Source organism: Balaenoptera borealis (assembly GCF_965194805.1).
Source record: "Balaenoptera borealis genome assembly, chromosome: 13".
Lineage (NCBI taxonomy): Eukaryota > Metazoa > Chordata > Mammalia > Artiodactyla > Balaenopteridae > Balaenoptera > Balaenoptera borealis.
The window spans coordinates 33,088,096-33,106,535 of NC_138870.1; the positions used below are offsets into that span (position 1 = coordinate 33,088,096).

Genomic DNA, 18,440 nt, shown 5'->3' on the forward strand with positions numbered 1-18,440 from the left:
ATCAAGCCTCAGTAAATTTAAGAAAATTGAAATTATATCAAGCATCTTTTCTGACCACAATGCTATGAGATTAGAAATGAATTACGGGAAAAAAACGTAAAAAAACACAAACACATGGAGGCTAAAAAAATATATTACTAAATAACCAAGAGATCACTGAAGAAATCAAAGAGGAAATCAAAAAATACCTAGAGACAAATGACAATGAAAATACGACGACCCAAAACCTATGGGATGCAGCAAAGGCAGTTCTAGGAGGGAAATTTATAGCTATACAAGCCTACCTAAAGAAACAAGAAAAATCTCAAGTAAACAATCTAACCTTACACCTAAAGAAACTAGAGAAAGAAGAACAAACAAAATCCATAGTTAGCAGAAGGAAAGAAATCATAAAGATCAGAGCGGAAATAAATGAAATAGAAACAAAGAAAACAATAGCAAAGGTCAATAAAACTAAAAGCTGTTTCTTTGAGAAGATAAAAGAAATTGATAAGCCATTAGCCAGACTCATCAAGAAAAAGAGGGAGAGGACTCAAATCAATAAAATCAGAAATGAAAAAGGAGAAGTTACAACAGACACCGCAAAAATACAAAGCATCCTAAGAGACTACTACAAGCAACTTTATGCCAATAAAATGGAAAACCTGGAAGAAATGGGCAAATTCTTAGAAAGGTATAACCTTCCAAGACTGAACCAGGAAGAAACAGAAAATATGAACAGACCAATCGCAAGTAACGAAATTGAAACTGTGATTAAAAATCTTCCAGCAAACAAAAGTCCAGGACCAGATGGCTTCACAGGTGAATTCTATCAAACATTTAGAGAAGAGCTAACACCTATCCTTCTCAAACTCTTCCAAAAAATTGCAGAGGAAGGAACACTCCCAAACTCATTCTATGAGGCCACCATCACCCTGATACCAAAACCAGACAAAGAAACTACAAAAAAAGAAAATTACAGACCAATATCACTGATGAATATAGATGCAAAAATCCTCAACAAAATACCGGCAAACAGAATCCAACAACACATTAAAAGGATCATACACAACGATCAAGTGGGTTTTATCCCAGGGATGCAAGGATTCTTCAATATACACAAATCAATCAAAGTGATACACCATATTAACAAATTGAAGAATAAAAACCATATGATCATCTCAATAGATGCAGAAAAAGGTTTTGACAAAATTCAACACCCATTTATGATAAAAACTCTCCAGAAAGTGGGCATAGAGGGAACCTACCTCAACATAATAAAGGCCATATATGACAAACCCACAGTAAACATCATTCTCAACGGTGAAAAACTGAAAGCATTTCCTCTAAGATCAGGAACGAGACAAGGATGTCCACTCTCACCACTATTATTCAACATAGTTCTGGAAGTCCTAGCCACAGCAATTAGAGAATAAATAAATAAATAAAAGGAATACAAATTGGAAAAGAAGAAGTAAAACTGTCACTGTTTGCAGATCACATGACACTATACATAGAGAATCCTAAAACTGTCACCAGAAAACTGCTAGAGCTAATTAATGAATCTGGTAAAGTTGCAGGATACAAAATTAATGCACAGAAATCTCTTGCATTCCTATATACTAATGATGAAAAATCTGAAAGAGAAATTATGGAAACACTTCCATTTACCATTGCAACAAAAAGAATAAAATACCTAGGAATAAACCTAACTAGGGAGACAAAAGACCTGTATGCAAAAAACTATAAGACACTGATGAAAGAAATTAAAGATGATACCAACAGATGGAGAGATATACCATGTTCTTGGATTGGAAGAATCAACATTGTGAAAATGACTATACTACCCAAAGCAATCTACAGATTCAATGCAATCCCTATCAAATTACCAATGGCATTTTTTACAGAGCTAGAATAAATCATCTTAAAATTTGTATGGAGACACAAAAGACCCCAAATAGCCAAAGCAGTCTTGAGGGGAAAAAACGGAGCTGGAGGAATCAGACTCCCTGACTTCAGACTATACTACAAAGCTACAGTAATCAAGACAATATGGTAGTAGCACAAAAACAGAAACATAGATCAATGGAAAAAGACAGAAAGCCCAGAGATAAACCCACGCACCTATGTTCAACTAATCTATGACAAAGGAGGCAAAGATATACAATGGAGAAAAGACAGTCTCTTCAATAAGTGGTGCTGGGAAAACTGGACAGCTACATGTAAAAGAATGAAATTAGAATACTCCCTAACACCATACACAAAAATGAACTCAAAATGGATTAGAGACCTAAATGTAAGACTGGACACTATAAAACTCTTAGAGGAAAACATAGGAAGAACACTCCTTGACATAAATCACAGCAAGCTCTTTTTTGATCCACCTCCTAGAGTAATGGAAATAAAAACAAAAATAAACAAATGGAACCTAATGAAACTTCAAAGCTTTTGCACAGCAAAGGAAACCATAAACAAGACAAAAAGACAACCCTCAGAATGGGAGAAAATATTTGCAAACGAATCAATGGACAAAGGATTAATCTCCAAAATATATAAACAGCTCATGCAGCTCAATATTAAAGAAACAAACACCCCAATCCAAAAATGGGCAGAAGACCTAAACAGACATTTCTCCAAAGAAGACATACAGACGGCCATGAAGCACATGAAAAGATGCTCAACATCACTAATTATTAGAGAAATGCAAATCAAAACTACAATGAGGTATCACCTCACACCAGTTAGAATGGGCATCATCAGAAAATCTACAAACAACAAATGCTGGAGAGGGTGTGGAGAAAAGGGAACCCTCTTATACTGTTGGTGGGAATGTAAATTGATACAGCCACTATGGAGAACAATATGGAGGTTCCTTAAAAAACTAAAAATAGAATTACCATATGACCCAGCAATCCCCTACTGGGCATATACCCAGAGAAAACCGTAATCCAAAAAGACACATGCACCCGAATGTTCATTGCAGCACTATTTACAATAGCCAGGTCATGGAAGCAACCTACATGCCCATTGACAGACAAATGGATAAAGAAATTGTGGTACATATATACAATGGAATATTACTCAGCCATAAAAAGGAACGAAATTGAATCATTTGTTGAGACGTGGATGGATCTAGAGACTGTCATACAGAGTGAAGTAAGTCAGAAAGAGAAAAACAAATATCGTATATTAACGCATGTATGTGGAACCTAGAAAAATGGTACAGATGAGCCGGTTTGCAGGGCAGAAGTTGAGACACAGATGTAGAGAACAGACATATGGACACCAAGGGGGGAAAACTGCGGTGGGGTGGGGATGGTGGTGTGCTGAATTGGGCGATTGGGATTGACATGTATACACTGATGTGTATAAAATTGATGACTAATAAGAACCTGCAGTAAAAACAAACAAACAAACAAAACAACTAATACTAAACTTTCATTGGGTTATTTGTATGGAAATATGTTAATATAAATGTTTCAGACATTACATGAAATTTCTAAAAATCTTATATGTTCTGGTATAATGTTATAAGTCATAATCCTAGTTACTACTTTAAAATGTATATCTCAGAAATAACTAAATTTCTTGTCAAAAGCATTATTATGAACTTTCATCAAAACTTTAACCGTGGTCATTTTTAAGTCTTTTGTCATTTACAGACAGTTCTGGGTGTACTCAGATGCTTTTGCAAATATGTTCCTATAAAAGGGTTTCATCTTCAAGAAATTCATGGAAAAGACTCTGACAAGTACAGGTTTCTGGTAACTGACTGTACTGCTGAACTGAATGAATAAGCATTTTCAGAACTCTAATGAAAAACTGATGAACTCATAAAAGTGCTAACAAAAGATGAAGATAAAAAAAAAATTAATTACATGGGACTGAGTGAACTGATGAGGATGAGTATAATTTTTGTGACTTTCTGTTTGAATTAAAAAAAAGAAAAAATCCCACAAGGACTCAGAGGCAAAGAATATACAAATCAATTTTCACTGCAAAGTAAAGGAGCTCTTACAGTGGGGGATTACTGGACTGAATGTTAATATTATGACATAGTATGAGTGTGTTTCATGTTTGGTAATTGCAATCATTGTTGCTTTTGTTGTGGTCATCCATGTACAATGCTTGGTGTCAGTCTATTTATCTCTTGTAAAAATAAAATACAGTGTGTGTGTGTGTGTGTGTGAAAAAAAAAAAGAAGAAGGAGTTCTTGAAACTCTGAGGGAATTATAGAGAAGTCTTTGTGTCTATAAATATCACTCTGAAATAATGCATTTTCTCAGAAAAAACTAGGCATAAAATTGTAGGAAAAAACTTCATGAAATGAAAGAGCATGTGAGATGGCCATACAAGAAAAAGAATATTCTCAGAGAATAATGAACAGTGTGGAGTTCAGCAGAAGGGTAATACAGATTCAGAGAGTAAAACTTTGGAGAGCCTAATTATGAGTTCCTCATATTTCATCTTTGGAGACACGGTAGTCATTGGAAATATGATGTTATAAGATGACGTTAACATACTTAAATATTTTCGTTTAGAAATGACCACTTAGAACCAGAATAAATGAAAGAGAACACAAAATAAATAAAATAAAATTAAAAAAAAAGAGTCATGTACCACAATGTTCATTGCATCTCTATTTACAATAGCCAGGACAGGGAAGCAACCTAAGTGTCCATTGACAGATGAATGGATAAAGAAGATGTGGCACATATATACAATGGAATATTACTCAGCCATAAAAAGAAATGAAATTGAGTTATTTGTAGTGAGGTGGATGGACCCAAAGACTGTCATACAGAGTGAAGTAAGTCAAAAAGAGAAAAACAAATACCGTATGCTAGCACACATATATGGAATCTAAAACAAACAAACAAACAAAAAGGTTCTGAAGAACCTAGGGGCAGGACAGGAATAAAGATGCAGACGTAGAGAAGGGACTTGAGGACACGGGGAGGGGAAGGGTAAGCTGGGACGAAGTGAGAGAGTGGCATGGACTTATATACACTACCAAATGCAAAATAGATAGCGAGTGTGAAGCAGCTGCATAGCACAGGGATATCAGCTCAGTGCTTTGTGACCACCTAGAGGGGTGGGATAAGGAGGGTGGGAGGAAGACGCAAGAGGGAGGGGATATGGGGATATATGTATATGTATAGCTGATTCACTTTGTTATAAAGCAGAAACTAACACACTATTGCAAAGCAATTATACTCCAATAAAGTTGTTAAAAAAAAAACAAAACAGACTGTTGATCAGTTATCCTACTACATAGCAAGGTCTCCTACATAAGAGTCAGTAGAGCAAATCAGACTTCCTGTTTCAGTAATAAGAAAAGCTGCACTTCTTCCAAACAAGTATACATTTTCATCAAATGAGCATCATAGATGTAATAAGTGACCATGCTGCCCCCCCTTTTCCCTGACTGTTAGCATTTTTTACACAGTGACATTTTAATTTTTCATAACTACCTTATTATACACATACACACAAAAATTTAAAGAGAATTTCAGAAATACATAAAAGCAAATATAAATAACAAAAAAAGTGATAAAACATCAGTTAGAGAGACCCTGATTCTTATTTAAGTCCTGTGGCTAAGTGACTCAGTAGACTAGCAATAAAAGAAACATGATCCTGATAAGCACTTATGAAAGAATTACATAAAGTTGTGGATGGAATATTATGTTAGTAACCTTCCAATAATGCCCATGCAAGGACATTACTGTCCTTTCACACAAAATATTCGTTTGATCACTCAGATATATTACACAGTACGTTCTTCCAAGGTGATCTCCTCTCCAACAGGCCAGCGAGTGCTCCCCAAGCTCCCAGAAACATAGCAACTCAGGATAAAATCTGGTATGCCTCTTGCTCACATTTATTCACTCATCCACCTTCAGTTCATATTATTTCATCAAAGTAAGATATTTTCAGAGAAAAGCACTATTTTGAACAATCTAAACATCTAAACAATCTAAAATGAAACAATGTATGGAATAATAGCCATTTATTTGCCTTACTCCATTTTACTAACCAACACTCACAAACATTCATTTCATACTAAATAAACAACAAGTTTGTGGAATAAGTCTCCCTTATTAAATTTATTTTCAGTTAGAATACTTGAAAATAGTTGTCAAACACAAATAAACAGTTGACATTTTTATGAGGTACCCAATCATACAAATCATGATGGCTCTTAATATGGTATGACACCATCAAAAAAGTAAATATACGTTAGCAATTTCAAGCATAAACTTTCTGGAGCCTTTTTGTAACTGCTAAGCAAAGAAAGTTGGAAATTTTTAATTCCTTGTAGCAAAAAGTATTATAGCTTCTTTTTGTTATTGATTTATTTATACCTCCCTTTACTCCAAAAAAAAAAAAAAAAAGTATTTAAAGCAGTTAACTTGTTTGTGACTTACAAATCAAATTATTTGCTCTTTTAGCACTTTATATATGAGAGTATTTTACCTGGAAATTGCCCAGAGGGCGCATTATATTTTAAGAAACAAGTACATTTGATCCTTGAACAACACTGGGGTTAATCTGCGTATAACTTATAATCAGCTCAATGTATCCTTGGTTCCTCTATATCCGTGGATTCAACGAACCACAAACCATGCAGTACTGTAGTATTCACCATTGAAATATATCCTCATATAAATCCACCTGCTCAGTTCAAACCCATGTTGTTCAAGTGTCAACAGTAATTCTACTGCTTTTTTAATGAGTGAATCTCTGATACTAGTTCAAAGAACTCTAAATTCTGACAGCTCTTAATAATATTTTTTACTGTCAGTCTAACAGGCAATTCCAGTAAGGTTTTATTAAAAATAAAGACACAGACCTACTAGAGAATGGACTTGAGGATACGGGAAGGGGGAAGGGTAAGCTGGGACAAAGTGAGAGAGTAGCATGGACATATATACACTACCAAACGTAAAATAGATAGCTAGTAGGAAGCAGCCGCGTAGCACAGGGAGATAAGCTCGGTGCTTTGTGACCACCTAGAGGGGTAGGATAGGGAGGGTGGGAGGGAGGGAGACGCAAGAGGGAAGATATGGGGACATATGTATATGTATAACTGATTCATTTTGTTATAAAGCAGAAACTAACACACCATTGTAAAGCAATTATACTCCAATAAAGATGTTAAAAAAATGCTATCTTATTATTTACGAGTAGTAACCCATTGGCAACATAAAATGAGTCATTACTAATGAATTACAATTACCAGAGGACACTGTTTTAGACTCTTCTGATGATGAAAACACAATTAACTATACCTATAAAACATCTCAGAAGACTGCTTTAAATGAACAATTTCAGGCTAACATAACGAAAATCACTAGTTACACCATCAGATGAAATGGCTTTCTGGAAGGTGGATATTGGGGTTAGAGATATTTCTGTTTCTATGCCTCATATTACAGATTCTGAAATTGTTCTTCAAAGATGGCCACCTACTTAATACAAGTTAGAATCCAGTCATTCTGCAATTTCTCATATCAATATTTGTTATTGATATTGCAGTGCTAGCTTCCGAAGAAAGTAATGGATATCTTCTAGGACCAAGGAAGAGAGAGATGAAAACATCAGTTAACCAAATAATGAATGGGAGCTGACAGTAAGAACCAAACTTAAAAGTCAAAGTTGCCCTGTAGGAAAAGTTGCCCTGTAGGATATTGAATCCTTAAGTCTAAGCCTTGGGCACACTGCACAGTGGGGTAGCTAATTCTAAGACTCCCACTAAGGTGAATTTTGAAGGGGCTAAACAACATCCCAAATCCCTGATATGCCTTAACGTTTGATATAAAAATGCGAATCTTCCCGAAAGAGAAACCTTCAATAAGTGTTGGGATTTTACTTTAAGAAATGCACCGAATCTATAATTCCTCAGCTCCCAGAGTGGTGAAGTTAGGAACGTGTTTCCACAGCAGACCAGGAGGCCCCCTTACAAAAGCTTATTGGCAGGGATGTGAAACAAGATCTCTGAAATAAAAATATGCACACTGAGGAAAGAAAGCACCTAGGCTAGTGACCTGTGCCCTACATCACGATTTGAGAGCTTGCGGGGAAAAAAGGCTCAATACAGCTGAATGTATGGCTGCTGCAGAATCAAAATCTGTCTCTGGACCAGCAATTGTGATTTGTAAAGCAATAGGAGAGGCTGAGCATGTGAACCAAAAAGAGCTGTAACCTGGTGTGGTACCAGAGGCATGTGCCCCCTACAAAAGATTCCCATGCCTTAATCCCTGGAATCTTCATACATACAGCCTTCTTTATCTTATACCTATCATCTATTATCTTTTTTGTTACATTACATGGCAAACGGAACTTCCAGATGTGATTAAGGTGATGATAGATTTCTTTCAATAAGACAGTTAAGGGTTTCAGTGATTCAACTTAAAGAATAAATTTAAATGATGTGCTCTTTTGGCTCTCTGAGCAACACCTGCTGGTTGGCAAAAACAAGCATCTTATGAAAAGTGGCAAAAAGGGAGCCAAGAAAAAAGGTCGATCCATTTTCTAAGAAAAACTGCTATGGTATGAAAGCACCAGCTATGTTTGATATAAGAAATATTGGGAAAACACTAGTCACAAGAACTCAAGGAACCAAAAGTGATCTGGTGGCCTCAAGGGTTTCTGAAGTGAGATTTACTAATTGCAGAATGAAGAATTTAAACTTAGAAAATTCAACCTAATTACTGAGAATGTTCAAAAACTACCTGACTAATTTCCATAGCATGAATCTTACTCATGAAAAGATGTGCTCCATGATCAAAAACATAGCAGATATGAATGAAGCTCATGTTGATGTCAAGACTACTGATGGTTATTTGCTTTTTCTGTTCTGCATTGGTTTTACTAAAAAAACACAAAAATCAGATTGAGAAGACCTCTTATGGTCACCATCAACAGGTCCACCAAATCCAGATGAAGATGGAAATCATGAGCTGGAAGGTGCAGACAAATGACTTGAAAGAAGCAGTCAACAAAGTGATTCCAGATAGCACTGAAAAAGATATGGAAAAGGCTAATCTACTTAATCCCCACCCCCGCCCCCATGATGTAGTCATTAGCAAAGTAAAAATGCTGAAGAAGCTCAATTTGAATTGGGAAAATTCATGGAGCTTCACCGTGAAGGTAGTGGTTCTGGAAAAGTTACTGGGGATGAGATAGGTGTTAAAGTTGACCAAGCTGAAAGATACGAGCCATCAGTCCAAGAATCTCTTTAAAATCCAGTCTTTTAATGGTGACAAATAAAAAGTCTTATTTGCAAAAAAAAAAAAAGAGTGATGTGACCAAATTTATAATTCCAAGTTTGTAGAGCAATTCAAATAATTTCAAATCAATAATGGGAACTCATTATTTAAAACAATCTCACTGTTGAGCTCTCTATAAACTTAGTTTCTCATACATAAAACTTACTTAATATGAGGTAAACTGAACATTGAATCAAATGTCTATTTTTTTTTCCAACGGAGCAGATAATAAGTTTGAAGCATATATGCTGGCTAGACCTAAGTCATACCCAAGTCTTAGAATTAATCCAGCTTCCCAAAGACATATTAGGGAAATGGTGAAAAACCTTGGACCTTTCAACAGCATTCAACATACAAGTCAAGCTGGAAATTACATGTGATAATTCTCTATTTTATGCCAATCAATGTGCTCAGTTCCCTACATACTTCATTTCATTTAACCCTCACTTCAGCAAGGTAGCTATTGCTATTCCCATTGCCAAGTTTACCTAGGCAATAAGGGAAAGAGCTCTTACCCAAACCTGGTCTATCGCCATACAAGAACATGACGAAGACATCTTACCTTCATTCATAAATATTAAATTGGAAAATACTTTAGTAGAGATCCTGAAAGTCCATGAGGTGGCAATATTATTCCATGAAATGATCACCCTCTCAATCTATCTCTGCTTTTCTCCCTCTCCCTTCATAGCCTATTTGTCTCTCCCTGGATTTCAATATAGTTCCATATAAAAAAGAAAAAAAAGTTTAAAAAAAGAGTAGAATTCCTCGTAGTAGTTGTTCAATACACAAGCTTTAGAACCAACTCATCACAAATATTGGCCTTCCTTATTTTACTATATTTTAATTAAATTAAGTATATTTTTAAAAATCTTCCTAAATGTATAAATTCTCAAAATTGCCTTTCAGAAAGACAGAGACAGAAACAGACAGAAACTAGGGTTAGATCATTAATTCTTGTATTTTTGTTCTAACCATCTTCATCCTCTTCTCTTTCTCAGATGTCATGTCTCTTCTCCCCTTTGTTCTCATTCCATGTACATTACCATTATTACCATTACTATTTAGAAATATCAGTATGAACTCAGGTTTAGCCTAATATAGATATACCTGGTTACATATAGAAATATTTATAGATATGTATATCTACCTGGAATTGTATATGCACATATATTTCCTTGCTCTCAGCTGAGCGGGCCTAAAAGCAATAATACTTACATGGCAATGAGCACAGCAAGTGCCAGACCTTGGTTTCTAATACTGTTCTCCAACTGGAGTTGAGTCAGAAATTAAGGAAATGCTAAAAACAAAAATAATGACAGGAGTAGATCAGAGGGGCATAAGGGCCAACTAAAAGAGCTAGCAGAGGCGAAGGCTGAATAATTTATGCAGCAAAATATATTGGATTATAACCCAAAGTATAAAGTAAATATCCATGAGTCCATAGTGATGTATATGTGATGAATAAATAAATAGATGGAGAAAAAGAAACAAATCTCCCATGTGAAAGAATTCCAAAAAAATTATGTAGATATCTGTCCTCAAAGAGGTGAAGATAACGTCCAAACTTTGAGTGAGGGCTATGCTGTGAGTTTTTTTCAAAGAGTACAGTAAAGAAGGTTGCAGGCTGGAAGGGGAGAAGAGTAGCTGCACCATACATCAACAGTGACGAGTCATGTTGATAGTATGCACTCTTGATATGATGTTATGAAAATGGCACTTTATCTTTATGGTCTTCCTTCCAAACGCCCACAGTCTCAGTCTAACCATGAGGAAAAACTCAGATAAATCCCAGTTGAGGGACTTTCTACAAAATATATGACCAATATTCCTCATATCTGAGGGTCAACAAAATCAAGGAAGGTCTGAGAAATTCACAGTCTGAAAGAGCCTAAGGTGACATGATAGTTAAATGTAATGTGGTATCATGGATAGGATCCTGGAACAGAAAAAAAGGACATTAAGTAAAACTAACAAAATATGAATAGTGAGGTTTAGACCGAGAGATCACGATGGCAGTGTTAAGAGGACATGAAGCTTACCTCCCCCAACAAACACATCAAAAATACATCTACATGTGGAATAATTCTCATGGAAAACTAACTGGAAACTGGCAGAAGGACTCCTGTACAACCAAGGCTGTAAGAAAGATACACATGTAATCGGGTATGACGGGAAGAAAAGCATCAGATCGGGACCTGTGCCCCTGGGAGGGGACTCAACAGAAAAGGGAGATAATATGGGCAGACCCTCATGCTGAGGAGTGAGTGGATAGAACCACAGACTGGGCTTCCCAGTCCTGGGGTCCTATGCAGAGGAGACAAACCCCCCTGACAGCCTGGAGAACCACTGGGACAGAGAGAAAGGCTGGAGAAGCCTAGATTCCACTTGTGAGGAGTGCTGGCTTGCCCCCAGTTAGGGCAGAGAGAGGTCTGTCCTAACTGCTGCCTCCTCACCATGCTCCCGAGTCTGAGCCTAGTGAATGCCCCAGCCCCACCCACCCCAGGCCACAGCCTAGCACTAGATCTGGGGCAGCCACAACAGGGGAAAAGACACAATCGTGGGCTGCATCTGAGCGGAACCACAGACATCTGCACAGACAGGGCATCGGACCTCTGTAAGCACACAAGCCCCACTTGCTTCAGCACTCCCCTCCTTTGAGGCAAAAGTCCCAGTATAGGGAGAAGGAAAAACACACACTTAAAGGGAACACAGTCAGCTTGAACCAGACCCTCAGGGCTTCTTCTCCAGCAAATTGGAAACAAGTCCTACTCTTGACAGGGTAGTGATGGCCACTGAGCAGATAGGAAGTCCTGCCTCACACCATGAGCAGGCTCTAGCTAACTCCCTTATCTCCAGCCTCACCACCTACCAAGGTGATAGGTGCCAGCACACCCTGAGGAAAGACATGATTTTGTCCACATCAAATGCAGCCCTCCCACCAGAGTCACTGGGTACATGCAGTCTGCATAGGGATGCTCCCATGAATGAGCACCCCTTCAAGATCACAATACGTAATTGTTTCAACTAAAATCATAGAGACAGAGAAACTTAAGTTAAAAAAAAAAACAAAAAAAACCAAAGTCAAATAGAGTAAGAGAAACATAAGTTATGAAACAGAAATAAACAATTTACCAGATAAAGAATTCAAAACATTGGTAATAAAAAATGTTAACTGAATTAGGGAGAGAATTGTTTTAAACACAGATCATTTTAACAAAGGACTATAAGATATAAAAAGACCCAACCAAAAATAGGTAATTCAATATATAAGATAGGAAAACTCTAAAAGCAATCAATAGCAGACTAAATGACACAGGGGAACACACAAGTGATCTGGAAGATAGAATAATGGAAATCACCCAATCAGAACAGCAGACAGAAAGGCAAAGGCAAGAAAACAAGGGCAACATATGAGATCTCAGGGATAACATCAAATGTGCAAACAGTCACATGATAGGAGTTCCAAAAGGAGAAGAAGAGAGAGAAGGGTATCAAAAATGTATTTGAAGAAATTACGGCTGAAAACTTCCCAAACCTAAAGAAGGAAACAATTAGCCATGTACAGGAAACACAGAGGGTCCCAAACAAGCTGAAGGTCCCAAACACACACACCAAGACATATCATAATTAAAATGTCAAAAGTTAAAGATAGAGAGAATTCTAAAGGCAGCAAGAGAAACAGAAAGTCATATACAAAGGAATCCCCATAAGGCTATACACTGATTTCTCTGCAAATACTTTTCAGGACGGAAGGGCATGGCATGATATATTCAAAGTGCTGAAAGGGAAAAAAAATGCAACCTAGGATACTCTACACAGCAAGACTATCATTTAGAATAGAAGGAGATAAAGAATTTCTCCAACAAGGAAAAACTAAAAGAATTCAGCAATACTAAACCTACCATAAAAGAAATGTTGAAGGGTCTTCTCTAAATGGAAAAGTAGTAAGAATCTACAGGAAAGGGACAATTCCAATAAGAAAGGCAAATATATAGTAAGGATTGAGGATCACTTAAATAAGCCAGTACATATATTAAAAGACAAAAAATTGTAAAAGCAACTGTAACTACAATAAACAGTAAGGTGATAAGAATGAAGATGTAAAATATGGCACTAAAAACACAAAATGTGGGAGAGGGGAGTAAAAAATATAGATCTTTTAGAATGTGTTTGAATTTATGACAATCAGTTTAGATCAAGTAGATATAATTAAGGATCAAGATATATGAACCCCATGGTAACCACAAAAATACAAAAAGAAAGGAACCCAAGCTTACTACTAAAGAAAATCACCAAACCACAAGAGGAGAAATAAAAAGAAGAAATGAACAGAGACGAACTATAAAAACAACTGGAAAACAAGGAATAAAATGGCCAGAAGTACATACCTACCAATAATTACTTTAAATGTCAATGGACTAAATGCTCCAATCAAGACACGGGGCAGCTGATTTGATTAAAAAAAAAAAAAAAGACCCTTCAAAATGCTGCCCACAAGAGACTCACTTCAGGGCTAAAGACACACACACAGACTGAAAGTGAAGGGGAGGGAAAGATATTTCGTGCAAATGGAAACAACAAGAGAGTAGGGGTAGCCATACTTGTATCAGACAAAAAAGACATTAAAACAAGGCTATAACAAAGGGCATTAAAATATATGTACCCAATACAGGAGCACCTAAATGTGTAAAACAATACTAACAGACATAAAGAGAGAAATTGACAATACAATAATAGTAGGGGACTTTAACACCCCACTGACATCACTGGACAGATCATCCAGATAGAAAATCAATAAGGCAACAGTAATCTTAAATGACACAAAAGCCCAGTTGGACTTAAATATCTAACGAACATTACCTCCAAAAACAGTAAAATATACATTCTTTTCAAGTGCACATGGAACTTTCTCCAGGATAGTTCACATACTTGGCCATAAAACAAGCCTCAACAAATTTACAAGGAGAAAAATTATACCAAGCATTTTTTTCCTACCACAGTGGTATGAAACTAGAGATCAACTACAGAAAGAACTATGGGAAAAGAACAAACATGTACACTAAACAGTATGCTACTGATGATGAAATCAAAGAGGAAATCAGAAAATACTTTGCGACAAATGAAAATGGAAATATAACTTTCCAAAATCTATGGATTCAGTAAAAACAGTTTTAAAAGGGAAGTTCATAGTGATATAGGCCTTCCTCAAGAAACAAGAAAAATCTCAAATAAAGAATCTAACCTACCACCTAAGATAATCAGAAAGAAGAAAAACAAAGTAAAAGCAGAAAGAAGAAAATAAAAAAGATCAGAGAGGAAATAAAATAGAGATTAAAAAAAATTTTTTTTAAATCCATGAAACCAAGATCTGGTTTTTTTTGAAAAGATAAACAAAATTGATAAATCTGTAGCCAAACACAGAAAGAAGAAAAAAAGAAAGGTATCCAAATTTGAAGGAAACAGGTAAAACTGTCACTATTTGCAGATGACATGATACTTTATATAGAGAACCCTAAAGTCTCCACTCAAAAATTATTAGAACTAATAAATAAATTCAGCAAGGCAGCAGGATACAAGATTAATATACAGGAACCTGTTGTCATTCTATACACTAATAATAAACTAGCAGAAAGAGAAAGTTAAAAAAATCCCCTTTAAAATCACACCAAAAAGAATAATATACCTAGAAATCAACTTAACCAAGGAGGTGAAAGACCTATACTCTGAAAACTCTAAAACACTGGTGAAGAAAATTGAAAATGATACAAAAAACAAAAAGATATCCTGTGCTCTTGGACTGGAAGAATTAATATTGTAAAAGTGGCCACTTTACCCAAAAGGATGATTCAAGAAATAAAAGTTGATATAAACATATTTCTTTACATTTGAAGGTGAACATATTCTAAGAGAGTAAAGTGTTTACTCTGTAGAAGGATGATGAGAGGTAACAAAGTTTGGGCACTGTCATTCTTTTGCATTATAAATCTTTAGGATTATTTGATTTTTAAAAAGCTTTGGGTATCTATTGCCTTAATATTTTTTAAGGTAAAGATAAAACTTTTAAAAGTAATATGTGTTAAGAAAATTGACATAACCGTACAGAGAGATCAAATAATTTGTTTTTAAGTGGCAGAATCAGAATTAGAAACCAGGCCACATGAGTTCAGTCCACGTGTTTGGCTTTATGCTTTACCTTTTTACGTGGTTGAATGAAAAAATAAAATAGAATTACTGTGATATAGAAAACAGTGAATGGCAGGTATTGTTATAACTATATACCAATGTAAATTTTTTAAATCAAAGAATTTCTTGCTGAAAAGCAACTTGTTACTTTTAACAAAACTCTACTTTCCCCCATTCTTTCCCTTCTTCAACAGAAAGAATGTGCTAACTGGCAAAGTAACTGATATCTAGGACCATCCACAAAGGCATGAATGTGAGACTTTTGACATCCTTTATAGATCATGTATCAATCCCTCCAGAAATATGTGTAATTGATATAGTGTGCTTCTAAATTATCTTCTCTCAAAGAAAAATTTAAATAGTTAATTTTATTAAACAACAGACTGTGTATTGCATTGATAGTTTCAATTTTAAATGGAAATTCTCTCCACCCAAATTTATTACTGGAAACTTTACAGCCGAATAACAAGGTTTTATCTGTCCTTTTCTCCTCCATTTTTTTTCAGAATGCCAACTTTCTCTACCTCACACCCATCAGGATGACTATTATCATAAAAACAGAAAACACCCAGTGTTAGTGAGAACATGGAGAATTTGGAACCCCTGTGCACTATCGGTGGCAATGTAAAACGGTAGTCACTATGGAAAACAGTCTGGCAGTTCATCAAAAAATTAAGTACAGACTTACCACATGACCCAGAAATTCCACTTCTGGGTATACACTCAAAAGAACTGAAAGTAGGGACTCAAACAGATATTTGTACACCCATGTTCAAAGTAGCACTATTCACAATAGCCAAAAGGTAGAAGCAATCAACAGATGAATGGATAAGCAAAATGTGGTGTGTGTGTTTGTGTGTGTCTATGTGTGCATGTATATATAATGGTATATTATTAGTTATATTATACATAAGTTAGCAAATATATATAGTAGAATAATATTCAGCCTTAAAAAGGAAGTAAATTGTGGCACATGCCACTCATGGATGAACCTCAAGAACATTATTCTAAGTGAATTAAGCCAGACAGAAAAGATAAATACCATATGATTCCACTTAAATGAGGTACCTAGGGTAGTCAAATTCATAGAGACAAGGGTTGGGGAGGAAGGAATGGGAAGTTAATGGGTACAGGGTTTCCGACGTATGAGATGAAAAGTTACAGAGATGAATGGTGGTGATGGTAGCACAATGTTATGAATGTACTTAATACTACTGAAATGTAACTTAAAAATGATTTAAGATGGTAAGTATTATGTTGTATGTATTTAACCACAAAAATGTTTTTTATTCCAATTTTCTAAGTTAAATAATCCTTTGGTAAATATTGGCTAACCCTAATTTATCTATAATCATTTACCATGGTTTCTAGCAAAAGTGTGTGTTTTTCAACAAATTAGCAAAAGGAAATTAGGGTGGAAAATATTCACCTTTTGGGATTTTAAAAATCACTGAAGAAGTAAAGAGAAAAAAAGAAAGCCTATAGCTATGGTATGAAGAGATCTCTAAACTGAAGTGATCTGACTATAGTTCACAGGACAGGTGAAGGAAGAGTGAAATTTACTTGAGGTCTTGCCATGTGGGCAAAAACAAATCCCTCATGTAGAGATATGACTACACTTTAATAGTGGTAGTGGGCATACGGGGGCTCCTAGTAATTCTGAATGATAGCTTGCAAAGGCAATGTGGGGTATGTAGCCAGAAGGGTGGGTGGGTATGGTATGATCACTTAAACTAAAAGCACAACTCAGAAAGTGAAACCTTCACTGCCTCAAAGAGCAATACCTAGACCTGCAGTGGTTCTCAAAGGACAGCACAAAAGAGTAGTATCAGAATCACCTGAAAACCTGTTAGAAAAGCAAATTCTTGGGCCAGACCTACTGACTCAGATTGTTGGGCAAGCTCTCTCTGCAGGTGATTCAGATGTACAATAGTTAAGAGCCATTGTTCTAAACTATACTAAGTGCCATGTAACCACCAAAGACTATTTTAAGTCCCTGGCTCTCTACATTGACTGCACATTAGCATCACCTGGAAGCTTCTGAGGTTGGGCCCCACCTCAGAAAGTCTGATTTAATAGTTGCTTATTTATTTGTTTAGATTCCTAGTATTCCTATGTTCAGCCACGGTGGAGAATCATGTCTTTAAATGTCTCAATCAAACTGGTTTAAAAATTTAAGAAAGAAAAAACAGTGTATTAATGTTTTAAGTCACAAAATACTCATATTTTTTTGCCAAGTAAATATAAATTAATAACTAAAACAACTACAGAGTCAGCGAATACTTAGGCAAAATACAAAGTTGAAATCAACAATACAGATTTAACAGTTAAAAATAAAAAACGAAAAGGGTTTTATTAAACAAGTCAATTGTGAAAAACATAAGACTGGAAAAATTATTTTTCTAAAAAGAAATTTTGAAATACATAAGCTCTAACAGAGTGGTAAGAAAAATTGACTTTGCAACTCAGGTACAGGTGGGCAAAAGTTTTTGGCTCTGTCATCCATCAGCTGTAACATTTTGGTTAATTTCATTTTTCTTTCCTAAGCTTCCACTTCTCTTCCACTATAAAATAGTCAATATTATGAGCCTATATCAAAGCGAGGTTGCGAGGATTAAATAAATAAAACATGTAAAGTACTTAGTACAATAACTGGCACATATTTATGCTAAGTGTGGGCTTATAACTAAGAAGAAAATCATACTAAAATGAAAATACAGCAACAAAACTATGTGTAAGTTCTAAGAGTCTGGTAAAACATCTCTGTGATATTCTAAGCTAAGAAAAAAGTATAAAAACAACAGCAATACTAAAACTTTAGGGGAGTTCTCCCTATCTTTTGTGGAGGCAGCGAGTATAGCTGTGGATGTTGCATTCAACTTCCTTACCTCCTGTCAATGGAAGCAACCCGTTGTTCACTCAGGCCTCTCTAGGGATTAAGTGCTTCACAAGAGTTTTAAAATGCATGCCACCAGTTGTGCTAGACAGTGTTCAAATATG

At 35.7% G+C, this 18,440-nt stretch overlaps 1 protein-coding gene, 1 long non-coding RNA gene and 1 pseudogene across 5 annotated transcripts in view; 2 read left to right on the top strand and 1 right to left on the bottom strand.

Annotated features, from left to right (window-relative positions):
* The window catches only part of SLC2A13 (solute carrier family 2 member 13), a 456,196-nt gene that overhangs the window by 303,188 nt on the left and 134,568 nt on the right, over positions 1-18,440 (bottom strand). The window lies entirely within an intron of this gene.
* The window catches only part of LOC309608880, a 171,500-nt gene that overhangs the window by 85,289 nt on the left and 67,771 nt on the right, over positions 1-18,440 (top strand). The window lies entirely within an intron of this gene.
* On the top strand, positions 7,010-11,761 carry LOC309608849 (small ribosomal subunit protein eS1 pseudogene; annotated as a pseudogene). Its single transcript has one exon. The product of its transcript is annotated as a small ribosomal subunit protein eS1 pseudogene (transcript).